A 12,795-nucleotide genomic window follows, 5' to 3' on the forward strand; every position below is an offset into this window, starting at 1 on the left:
CAATCTCAGGTTAACATTTTCCACTGTGGGTGTGTCATAGCACAGGTACGGGACTACAGGCAGTGCAGCCACGGGGAGCCTGCCGGCTACCAGACCAGGCACGGTTCTCCTGCGCCCCACGATGCAGACCTTAGCCTGCGACATGCAGTCCATAACCAGCGACGGCCAGCAGTGGACCGAGGAAGAGAAACTGTTGCTTGAGAGCCAGCTGATCTTGGCCACCGCCGAACCCCTGTGTCTTGACCCTTTCTCTGTCAGTAGCCTGCGCTGCAAACAGGCTGCTCTATAACAAGCAGAAGATGAACAACTCGCCCGATGAAAAAGGAGCTTCAGGAGGTATTCCGCACCCTCTCTGACTCGCCAGCAGGAGCTGTCTCAATGCCCACCTCCTCCCGAGCTGGGACTATGGGCCTCTTGCAAAAAAAAGCAGACAAAGCCAAGCCGGGCAGCGGTACGACCTCAAGATTTCTAAAGCAGGGAGCTGTGTGGATCTGTGGAAACGGAGGCCCCCTGTGACTTGGCCGTCCCTTCTGAAGTGGATGTGCAGAATACGCCAGAGGGAAGAGGCCGGCCAGATGCCACGTCTCCCCTGCAGGGGTCTGGCCAGCCCCCGAGGTAAGAGACGATGGTGTGTTTGGCTATGAAGGCGGCCGTGAGCCTCAGACAACGGAGCCGGCCCTCCACGCAGCCGCCGAGCAAACCCACCTTTCTGTGGACAGAGAAGGCCCTGGCACAGAGCCGGCCGTGAGCGAACCGACGTCTCCTCGCGCTCGGCCACAGATGGCCGTCCGAACCGCGTCCCCGCCCGAGTCCAAGGCTGACGCCGGGAGGCTAGTCGTTCGGCCGGAGGCGGTGGGCCAGCAGAAGGCCCGGGGCCCGGCCACCGCGTGGTCCACCCGGCCCCAGCGGCTCAAGCCGGCCCCGGCGGGCCTCCTCCCGGGAAACCAGCGCAACAGCCGACGACGACGACGGACGACGACGACGACGACGGCGGCGGTGTCGGTTTGGTCTCCAGTCCTGGGGAAGGGCGTCAGACACCCACCTCTGCGCATCAGACTTCCCTGGAGCTCAGGAGAGAGCTGGCCAGGTGACAGTTTTCCTCCAGGGGAGGAGGCCAGCAGCTTCCTTCAGTCGCCACCTCCCGCTCCTGCTCCGGCGCCACCCAGTCTTTCCCAGAAACCCTCCGTGGGCCTGCCTGGAGTTAGCCCGCTTCCCGCAGCCGCCCTGTCCACCGGCAGCTCCTCGCAGGGGACCCTGGCGCCCAGGGTCCCTGCCGACTCCCAGCCGCCGCCCGGGGAAGCGATCCGAGTTCGCGCGCTTCCCGCGGCCGCCCTGGCCTCCCCGGTCTCGGCCTGGGCCTGGTCCTCTCCTCGTCCACTCCCAGCTCCCTCTTAGGCCGACTCCCCGCCTCCTCCGTCCTTGTGACTCTATCCGAGTTTCGCGCGCTTCCCGCGTCCGCCCCGCCCCTCCACTCCTCACGTGGCCCCGGCCGCCGGGTCTCGGCCAAGTCCCAGCCGCCGCCTGGGAAGCGATCCGAGTTCGCGCGCTCTCTGCAGCCGCCCTGGCCGCCGCCAGCTCCTCACAGAGGCCCCCGGCCACCCCGGCCACCCCGGCCACCCCGGCCTCGGCCAAGTCCCAGAAGTCCGCTGTGGAACTGATTCGAGTCAGCATGTTTCCTGCAGGCGCTTTGCCCACCGCCGGCTCCTCATCAAGAACCACGGCCACCCCGGTCACGGTCAAGTCCCAGAAATCCTCTGTGACTCAGGACGCTGGAGTTAGCAGGCTGCCCACGACCACCCTGTCCCCCCAGCTCCTCCCAGAGCAGCCCCCACCCCGGTCACGGCCACGTCCGCCGGCCGCAGCGTCGTCGTCCAAGCGGCGGGCCCTGGCGGCCGAGCCCAGGCTGTGGCGGGGGCCTGCAGCCCCAGGCAGGGCTCTACCGCCGGCTCCGCGGCTCCTGCGGCAAGTAAGCCCAGCAGCGCGCCCTCGGGAGCTCGGCCACCAGAGGCAGTGTCCTCTGCGCCGCCGGTCCGCGTTCAGTTTTTCTTAAAAGCGCTTCAGGCCTCAGGCCAGTGACTCTCCTGGAGCTTCGGGCAAGATTCGCTCCTTCTGAACGGCCGGGCAGCAGCCAGAGCAGAAGGTCTATCAGCTGATTCCCAGGACCGACTCCAGCAAGCCCTCACTCCCGCCCTCCGCAGGCCAGTGCCACAGGGGTCAAGTGCGCAAGGTGCGGCGAGTCCAAGACGGCCTCTTCTGCTCAGCCAGCCGTGCTCGTGAAGTTCGGTGCAGAAGGCAGTTTGCCGCGCCCCAGGCAGCGGTGTCGGCGCTGGCACAGCTCGGCTCTGCAGAGAGCCAGAGAACACCCGGGCAGAGCCAGCCTCGTCCTCTGCAGGCACTGCAGCTGTCCCCTGCGTCGTCCGTCGCAGCCCCAGCCCCAGCGCCAGCGCCAGCGCCAGCCCCCGCCCCGGGGTCAGCCCCAGCTGAAGCCCCGGCCCCAGTCTCACCCCCCAGCCCCAGCCCCACCCCAGCCCCAGCCCCAGCCTCAGTCCCAGCCCCAGCCCAGCCTCAGCATCACCCCCAGCCCCAGCCCCAGAAGCAGGTACAACAACAACTGAGAATCTTGCAGGGCCCCAGCTGCAGCCTCAGCCCTAGTCCCCAGCCCAGCCCCAGCCTCAGCCCCAGCCTCAGTGTCAGCCCTCGCCCCAGCCCCAGCCCCAGCCCCAGCCCCAGCCTCAGTGTCAGCCCTTGCCCCAGCCCCAGCCTCAGTCCCGCCCCAGCCCCAGCCCCCAGCCCCAGGGTCAGCCCTAGCCCCAGCCCCAGCCTCAGCCCCAGCCCGCAGTGATCACCCCCAGCCCCGTCTGACTCCCAGTCCTCACCCCCAGCCTCAGCCCCAGCCCTAGCCTCAGCTCGGAAGCAGGTACAAACAGCTGAGAATCTTGCAGGGCCCTGCAGCTGTGACCATGGTAGCAGCCCAGATGCCTGGGCCAACCTCAGGGCCAGCAGGCCGCAAGCCAGTCCAAAGGTAAAATGACCAGAGACCCCGCCTTCTCCCCTCCCCAGTTTCTGAGTCTTGCATTATTTCTGTCTATTTTAAAAGCACCAGAGCGGGATCCCTGGGTGGCTCAGCGGTTTGGCGCCTGCCTTTGGCCCAGGGTGCGATCCTGGAGACCCGGGATCAAATCCCACGTCGGGCTCCCGGTGCATGGAGCCTGCTTCTTCTCCCTCTGCATGTGTCTCTGCCTCTCTCTCTCTCTGTGTGACTATCATAAATAAATAAAAATTATAAAAAAAATAAATAAATAAAAGCACCAGAGCATCCACCCAGGTGAACCTCCCGATTTTTGACTTCACGTTGGGTGGTTTTGGTGTTTTTGTTTTCCATAAGGTATCGGTATTTTAACGGTGAGATGTCTAACTCTACGGAAGCACAACCTCATGAGCGTTATGTAGAAACAAGGCAGCGATTTAAGAACCTGGGATTGTTGTTGCTTTGGTTGTTGTAGCTGTAGACTGAGTTCTCTTTAGGAGAATGTTCTGCGGTGTCCTCAGCTCCACACTAGGGTTCAGTCTAAAAGTCCTAAAGCTGAGGATCCCCGGGTGGCTCAGCGGTTTAGCGCCTGCCTTTGGCCCAGGGCGCGACTCCTGGAGTCCCCGGGATCGAGTCCCACGCCGGGCTCCTGGCGTGGAGCCTGCTTCTCCCTCCTCCTGTGTCTCTGCCCCTCTCTCTCTCTCTCTCTGTCTATCCTAAATAAATAAATAATCTTAAAAAAAAAATAAAGTCCCTAAAGCCTATAATTTCTCGAAAACGATAAAACGACAACTAGCAGTCATTTAAAACCTGGTATTTTTTTTTTTTTATCTGAAAACTTTTAGATGTGTTACAAAACCCTGACCTGAAGTGTACGGGCTTCAGCGTTTTTTGAGTGTGCGGTTCAGCGATGCTGACTGGATTCACGTCGTTGCGTGAAGGACCTCTGGAATGGTTCTCCTCTTGCGAAAGCGAAACTCTATCCCCGCGGAGCAGCAGCTCCCCATTTCCCCATTTCCCCCTCTCCGCAGCCCGGGCACCCACCGTGCTCCGTTCTGGTTCCCGCAGCTGGACCGCCTCGGGTACCTGGGTGAGCGGCATCGCGGGGCAGCCGGTCCTTTGGTGACTGGCTCACTCCCGCGCAGCAGTAAGGGACGTCCTCAAGGTTCGCCCACGTTGTCGCGTGGGACGCCAAGGTCGTAGCTTTCTAAACATGGTTTCCCTGTGCATAGTCTGTGCTGAAGTGACCTATTAAATACCAGAGACAGCTTTGAGAGGAATGGCCTTGGTGTGTGCTCTAAAAGGTCCTGTGCACGGTGTGGTCACTGCAGTTTTACAAAGGCGTTTTGAGAGAAGAGGTGACGCCCCACCGAGAGGTGATGTGCTTGTCAGGGCCTGTGTGGAGGATGTGGGAGACCTACCAATGGGCAGCGTGGCTCAGGGGCCGCCCTGCTTGGTGGTGGCCCCGGGCTGCTGCTTTAGCATCAGTGCCCCCCAGTCCCCGCGCCCCCTCAGGCCCCGCATAGCTCAAGCCCCTCTCCTCCAGGTGCAAGCTGGCCTTGAAAAGGCACTTGTGGGATGTCTCGCTTCCTCCCTGTACAGTCGTTGACTTGGCTTTAGGAACTGCAGGTTATTTGCGGGCGCTAAACAGCTAAGCGTTCGAAAATGAGCTTGCTTTATTTGCTCTTCAAGTGTCGGCAACCTCTCTGTCAGGTTCCGAAGCGGAATCCACCCGTTTCTTTCTCTCTTTTTTAATATATTTTTTTTTATTGGAGTTCAGTTTGCCAACATACAGCAATAACACTCAGTGCTCATCCCATCAAGTGCCCCCCCTCAGTGCCCGTCACCCAGTCACCCCCCCGCCCACCTCCCTTTCCTCCCACTCATTTTCTCTCCTTTCCCCTTTATTCCCTTCCACCCGTGTTTCTTTCTCCCTGTCTCTTCCTGGTGGCCATTCAGTTGTTCAGCAGCCCCGGCTCCCCCGTGTCTGTCTGTCCCCGCTTGCTTGTCTCAGTGGGGCTCAAGATATCCCTGAAGTTTCTTGCTGTTTCCCCTTTCTTTTTTTGGAGGTGTAGTCACCTAAGCGCCGAGTAACCGGTTTTCAGGCGTACAGCTGAGTGGCATTGACTATGCTTCCAGCGCTCTGGGACCGCCAGCTCCAGTTCCAGAACAGTTTCGTCACCCCAAAGAAAGCTCTGGAGCCAGGAAGCCCTGGCTGCCCATCCTCCCCTCCCCCAGCCCCGGAAACACCAGTTTGCTTCCTGTGTCCTGTGGACTTCCCTGTTGTAGATATTTGCTGATGATGGCATCAGATGGCACGTGACCTTTCCCTTGCCTGGCCTGTCTCACTGGGCATAAGGTGTTTGAGGTTCGCCTGTTGTGTAACGCGTATCGGGCTTTGTTCGTTCTAGTCGGCGCCGAAGAACGTTCCCTGGCGTGCATATAGCACAATTGTGTCCTACCCGTTGTTCATTGGTGGACGTGTAGGTTGCTTCCACCTCTTGGCCATTGTGAGTACCAGTTGGCTAGGAGCGTTGGTGTACATGTAGTTTCTTGAGAGCTTCTCATATTTCATTCCATTACGGTTTTCTAAGGGGCACCCTGTCGCCAGATAATGTGTTTTTTCTATGTACACATGCATGCTGCCTGCCTTTTGCCCTAGGAGAAAAGGGAGGGTGTTGCCTGGCAGCCCAAAAGAGATGAACAAAGAGGCAGGGAACTGGTGCTTCCTGCTTGATCAACCCCGACTGTCCTGGGCCTGCTGTCCCAGCCCCGGTAAGGGGGGATTTCGACCAACTTCAAGAAATGAGTCAGCTCTGCCACGTGCGTGACGCTGAGCCTGCTAGGGGCCCTTAGGTAACCCGTCCCGGACATCGTTGTGCATGTGCCTGCACTTTTCACGAGTGAGCCAGTGTAATGACCGCTCGGTAAGAGGAATCAACCGGACACCTGCACTGCGAATCTCACCTGATTTGATGTAGTTCTTTCCTTTTGCCCTCTCGGTACTGGTGACCCTTGAACAGTGTGGGGGTTAGGGGCGCCGAGTCCCCACGAGGTCAAAAAGTCTGTATCTCTTGCCTAACCAAAAAGTTAACTCCTCATAGCCTACTGCTGACCAGAAGCTTTGCCGATCATGCAAACACTCGACTGACATGCGTTTTGTTTATTATTGGTAGTATATGCCTGTGTTCTTACAATAAACTATGTTAGAGATAAACAAAATATCATGCAAATTATTAGGAGGACGAATACATGTACCGTAGTCCTACGGTATTTCTCGAAAAAATATGCATATAATGGACTTGAGAAGACGTAAATCTATGTTGTTTAGGGTTTCAGTTATGCTACAGGGAGACATAGGTGAACTTGGCCTTGAGTCATGTGGCGCTTCCTTCCCAGGCCAGTAAATAAATTCAGCTTTGTGTGACATTACCATTGTGGTATATGGTCATTCCTTTTAATCATCCCATCAGTATTGGTAATTTGATGCCACTGCCACACGGATGAATAGGAAGGGGTAAGCACCCTTGATGTAAAATCCCACAGTATATTTATTCACTCACCTGTGTACGGAGGACTTCTCACATACCTGGTAATGTGTTAGGCCTCAGCTGGGATGAGAATACAGATACCAAAGTAAAGAAAAATGGCTCTTTAGAATCTGGTTTTATTTATAACTCATGTCATTTCATCCTTTAGCAATTTATGCTACATTCCCAGTAAATAAAGCCTCAATAAAACAATGCAGGGTACATATGCAAAGATGAGTACATAATAATAGATTGGGGAACAGAAGGCTCGAGATTTTAGTGCCTTGTCACCCTATCACGAGTAGAACACAGACCACAACTTGGTAGAGGTAAGTTTCCAGATAGAAATGTATTGCCCCTCCCCCGCCCCTGAAGTCCAGAGATGTGTATCTGCACAGATAATGTGTACTTACCTCATAAATGATAAGTTAAAATAAAAATATTTCATCCCATTCTCAATTTCTATTTTGAGAAAATCTTAGGAACATTCACTTCTCCTAAGAAACTTTTGTTTTCCTACAGGTAACTGAACATGTTAGGGGCCTTGCTAGATAGGGTGTCTCCAGGGTCCTGTTCCCACTTCTCCCACCTTCCAACCGATACCAGTCCTGTCTTTGGTTTTGTTGTGTGCTGCCTCCTGAAATAGCATCCCGGCCACCCATTCATTAGTGGAAGCCGAGTTTCTTCTCACTACTAAGGATGAGGACGTCCTTGACAATCTCAGTAGTGTTTCAAGTATATATCTTTTTCCATAAAATAATCCTTCATCTGCAGAACTTCGGTATTTCATCTACAGGATAAATGTACTTAGCTGTTTATTTTTTAATGCTTTCATTTTTTTTAAAGATTTTATTTATTTATTCATGAGAGACACAGAGAGAGAGAGAGGCAGAGACACAGGCAGAGGGAGAAGCAGGCTCCACACAGGGAGCCTGACATGGGACTCGATCCAAGGTCTCCAGGATCACACCCCGGGCTGCAGGTGGCGCTAAACCGCTGCCACCAGGCCTGCCCTACTTAGCTGTTTTAATTGTATCTTGAGAAACACGTAGGCTATAAAATTCAGGATTTCTTCCCACTCAGTCCTTGCAAGGACTGTCTAAGGAAGGTACAGTTATTGATGAGGAAACAAGGCATTGGGGAGCTAAAGGTCACCTACCTATCAAGGATCAGCCCAGATTTGGACCTAAGCCTTTGGGGTAAGAGACCATGTCCTTTCTCACACTGCCCTCTCAGCTGCCTCACTGAGGACAAGACAAAGACCCATCCACAGTGGGCTCAGCATATGTTTGGAGAGACCCCAAGACGTACAGATGAAGTGACAGATTACAGCCTATCATTTAACTATGTGTTGGTGCCATCTCTGCCATAGGTTGGAACCAACTGAAAGAGATTCAGAGTCAGACTGTTGGACATCAATATATTCTCTTTGAAAGTGACACTAATATGTTAGAAAATGTAATTTAGATGTGGGCCAAGCAAGTTTCATAATACTGCTCCCTGGTAGTAGGAACATTCTTCTAGTCCCAGGCGGGCTGGAGAACTGCAGACCCCTCTCCCCAGGCCTGGCCTTCTCACCTGGGAGAATGGAGTGGGCAGAGCAAGGCTAATTTTACTCTATCTCATAAAAGCAAGACAACAGGTGATGATCAAGCTTGCTTAAATTGTACATAGCGGCCAGATTATTTAATGATTATCACAGCAGCCCACCAAGGAGCTGCTTACAAGACATGCATTATTCATTTAATCCTCAAAATGACCCTATTGGTGGTTAGTGTTGTAAACTCCATTTTCAAGTGAGACAGCTGAGAGGATACTGTAACTAATCTAGCTAAGGGAGGAGCCAAGATTTGAATCTAGATAGCCTGGTTCCAGAACCCATAATCTTAACCATTAAGCTGGAGCTGCTTAATAAATTTACAGGGTCAGACTGGGAATAACTAGGGCTAGATATAACCGCTGTTTATAAAGCTATTTTCATAGAAAAATACTCATAAATCAGGGGTGCCTGGGTGGCTCAGTTGGTTAAATATCTGCCTTTGGCTCAGATCCTGATCTCAGGGTCCTGGGATCGAACCCCACGTGGGGCTCCCTACTCAGTGGGACATCTGCTTTTCCCTCTCCCTCTGTCCTTCCCCACTCCCTGCCCTGCTCATGCACTCTCTCTCAAATGAATGAAATCTTTTTAAAAATACTTATAAATCATACTTAGAAGATGACCTTATCGTACAGTGGGACTTTCTCCACATAAAGGTCAAAGATGATCTACCACCCTGGAGTTGCCAGTTATCTGCTATAGTGAAATGAGCATAATTATCCCAAAGTGACCTCATTCTGGTTTGCTGGGAGCAGGGTGGAGGAAGCTTCCACTGAAGGATTTCTGATGGGGCAGCATGTCACCAAAACAGGCTCTGGTGAGAACTGGGAAGGGTACGAGACTTCCCCTGCCTGCAAACCAACAAGTGAGTCTGCTTTATTTTTTTTTTTTTTTTTTTAAATTTTTTATTTATTTATGATAGTCACACAGAGAGAAAGAGGGAGGCAGAGACACAGGCAGAGGAAGAAGCAGGCTCCATGCACCGGGAGCCCGACGTGGGATTCGATCCTGGGTCTCCAGGATCGCGCCCTGGGCCAAAGGCAGGCGCTAAAACCGCTGCGCCCACCAGGGATCCCAGTGAGTCTGCTTTAATCTCTTAGATGCTGGCAGAAAATCACAAGAACATTGGGTCAAAGGCAAAGGATTTTATTACCCGTAGCACGACAGGCAGCATGTGCTTCATGTTTGCGTTGGTTCTCTTGCCCCGCCACGTCCCACTGGGGCAACTCGGAGACAGGCCCAAGTGGATGCTGCACATGCAGTGGAGGTGTGTCATAGGGGAGGAACCAAGCTTAGGAAATACCAGGATCTTAAAGAGAGCTGCAAGCAAACCTGCCCAATTTTTGCCCTAAAGGGAGACATTATGATACCAGTCAACAAATTTTTCTTTGGCTCCATATGGAGACACAATCTCTGTCTCCTAAGGCTGTTCATTACACAAATTTCCTTGGAAAGTTATCTCAGAATAAAAGCTGTCAGTGCCTCTGTTCACAAAATGTGCAGAAACAAGGGAAACCCAGGAAAGTGTCTCCCAGCAGACCTCAGGTGCTGATGGCTTAAATTCTGAGACAACTCCTTTAAATATCTAGTGTCTAGCTCCAGACTGCATGGCACCCAAGCAGTTTGTGTATCCCTTCCTTGATAAAATTGTTTTCTCATGCTTGTTCTAAAGAAGAGCAATAATGATGCAGGTCCCTCTATTGGAACGTGAACCCACACTGTGTATCTAGGAAAGTATGGTGGCACTGGTACTCTCCTCTGCTGGATGATGGGAGGAAAGGGATCCATGCCTTCTCTCCTCTTGCTATCCTGGCCTTGTAAGTTTTTCTCTCTCCCAATAAAGCTAGTAGCTGAATTTGTTTCAAGCTCTGGTATATGACAGGCGAGACCCAAATGGTCTCAATACAGTAGATAAAGAAAAATAACCAGACATCTTAAGAGTTCCCAGCAGCCAGAGGAGAAAGATCAAACAGGACAGACACCCAGCAAAAACAGAATTGCTACAGAAGACAGATAACGATTAAAAAAAATAAAACTAGGATTTAAAGAGATTCACGTATAGTATCAGGGTGATCAACTGTCCCAGTTTGCCTGGGACTGAGTGTTCCAGGGATGTGACCCTTTCGGTGCTAAAGCCAGGACAGTGCTCGGCAAACCAGGGTAAGTTGGTCATCCTATACATGCACAACCTCTTCCCAACACGTACAAACTCTCTGAAATTGGATGCTGTGGTTTCAAACTTAAGGAAACATCAGATGGGGATGCCTGGGTGGCTCGATCAGTTAAGCATTCAACTCTTGATTTCGGCTCAGGTCATGATCTCAGGGTCCTGGGATGGAGCCCCACATGGGGCTCTGCTCTGAGCCTGGAGTCTGTTTGAGATTCTCTCTCTCCCTCTGCCTCCACTCATTCTCGCTCGCTCTCTAAATAAATAGATAGATAGATAAATAGATAGATAGATAGATAGATAAATAAAAAATAATAAATAAATAAATAAATAAATAAATAAATAAATAAATAAAATCTTAAAAAAAAAAAGATACGGGGCACCTGAGTGGCTAGGTTGATTAAGTATCTGCCTTCGGCTCAGAGCATGATCCCAGAGTGCTGGGATCAAGCCCCATGTCGGGCTCCCTGCTCAGTGGGGAGCCTGCTTCTCCCTGTCCTTCCTGCTCATTCTCTCTCTTGCTATCTCTCAAATAAAATATTTTTAAAAAAACAAACATAGTTTTTAAAAAAATATATACATCAGATGAATTAAAGAAGAGGATGGCTACTCTTGGAGCTAGAATTAGTAAGAAGAAATATCTCAAAGTATAATATCTCAAAATGCAAAAATGTGGAGCTTATAGGGAAAAACTAAGAGTCTTGGTGGAGGACAGATCTAGGAGACATAACAAGCAAAAATAGGCCATCAATAAGGAGAGGGAACTGCTGGAGGAGAAGTATAATTAGGCAAATAAATGAAAATTTCCTTGAACAAAACAAAGGCCCAAGTTTGCAGGCTGAAAAAGTACACCAAGTTTCCAGTAGGTTCCATGAGAATCATAGTAGGTAATCTACAAATTATAGCTGATTAACTACCTGTGCAAACAAGTACCAGTTCCCCTCCCTTTCACCTAACACAGAGGAGCAGATTATACTTCCGAGCTCCTGACTTAGGGTTGGTTGTGCTTCACTTGGGTCAATGGACGTAATACAAGCAGAAGCCTGAATTTTACCTGCACAGTGGGTTCACCATTGTCAACCTCAAAAATGAAAAACCAGTTATTTTACTAGCCAAATTAGTTTATTGAGGAATAACAGAACAATTGCACTTTGGAACATACAAGCCAAAATGAGTCTAAGAAAAAATGAAAACAAACCCAAACATACAAGCCATGGTGAACCCTAGGTAAGCCCAAGGAGATGAAGGGAAGGTCAGCTTTTCTTAGTTTTTTTTTTTTTTTTTATGGTGGTTGGAATTTTTCTTAAGTTTATTTATTTAAGGGATCTCTACACCCAACTTGGGGCTCAAACCCACAACCCCAAGATCAGGAGTCACATGCTCTTCAGACTGAGCCAGGCATCCCTTTTATTAGGTTTTAAGAGAAAGTGGGGAGGGCTGTTTTAAACAGAAGTTCCCTGGAGAACAAGAGTTTCAGGTTGTGGTGATTTCTCATTGGCTACAAGCCCTGGTTAGTGCTGTTGCTGAGACAGGAAGGGAACTTACTTCTCTTTGGTTAAAGCAAAAGATGAAAACCCTGTGTGCAAAATGTCTTCCCTAGTCAAGGTAATTCCTACCTTCCTTCTTGCTGCTGGTTATGCAGGCTGTAATGGATGGTACATGCATGAGAGCTCTCCCTTTATTTTTTTAAGGATCATTTTAAAAAAATGATTTAAGTAATCATGTGAGTTTTGGGGCTCAAACTCACAACCCCCCCTGCGATCAAGAATTACACACCACAGCTGAGCCAGTCAGGCGTGCCCAGAGCTCCCCCTTCAGGGCCTCTCAACCTCATTTTATTTTTTTTTTTATTTATTTTTTATTTTTTTAAAGATTTTTATTTATTTATTCATGATAGTCACAGAGAGAGAGAGAGAGGCAGAGACACAGGCAGAGGGAGAAGCAGGCTCCATGCACTGGGAGCCCGATGTGGGATTCGATCCCCGGGTCTCCAGGATCGCGCCCTGGGCCAAAGGCAGGCGCCAAACCGCTGCACCACCCAGGGATCCCTCAACCTCATTTTAAATGAAGCTTCCTTTATTTTCACATCCTCCCCTTCTGCTTTCTGCCAGGAGGAGAGCATGCTTTGGGACGCTCCTGATTCAAGGAGGATGAGAAATACATCAAGCCGACCTGAGCCCAACCTGAATGTCAGAGTCAAGCCCATCCTAGATTTGTAGATGTGTGAGTAACCGAGAATTATAATTTAATGCCAATGAGATTTTGTGGTAGTTACATAGCATCATTCTGGCAATAGCTGATATACATACTTAGGCATACCTTGGTGAAATTCTAAGTCTCAAGAATAAAAGATAAATCTTTTTTTTAAAGATTTTATTGGCCGAAGCGTGATCCTGGAGTCCCAGGATCAAGTCCCACGTCGGGCTCCCTGCATGGAGCCTGCTTCTCCCTCTGCCTGGTCTCTCCCTCTCTC

At 51.2% G+C, this 12,795-nt stretch overlaps 1 pseudogene; it reads left to right on the forward strand.

The window, feature by feature from the left end:
- The window catches only part of LOC119878820, a 5,933-nt pseudogene extending 395 nt beyond the window's left edge, over positions 1 to 5,538 (forward strand).
- Positions 5,539 to 12,795: the final 7,257 nt, after the last annotated feature.

The sequence above is a fragment of the Canis lupus genome, unplaced genomic scaffold (assembly GCF_011100685.1).
Source record: "Canis lupus familiaris isolate Mischka breed German Shepherd unplaced genomic scaffold, alternate assembly UU_Cfam_GSD_1.0 chrUn_S1945H2144, whole genome shotgun sequence".
In the NCBI taxonomy this organism is placed as follows: Eukaryota; Metazoa; Chordata; class Mammalia; order Carnivora; family Canidae; genus Canis; species Canis lupus.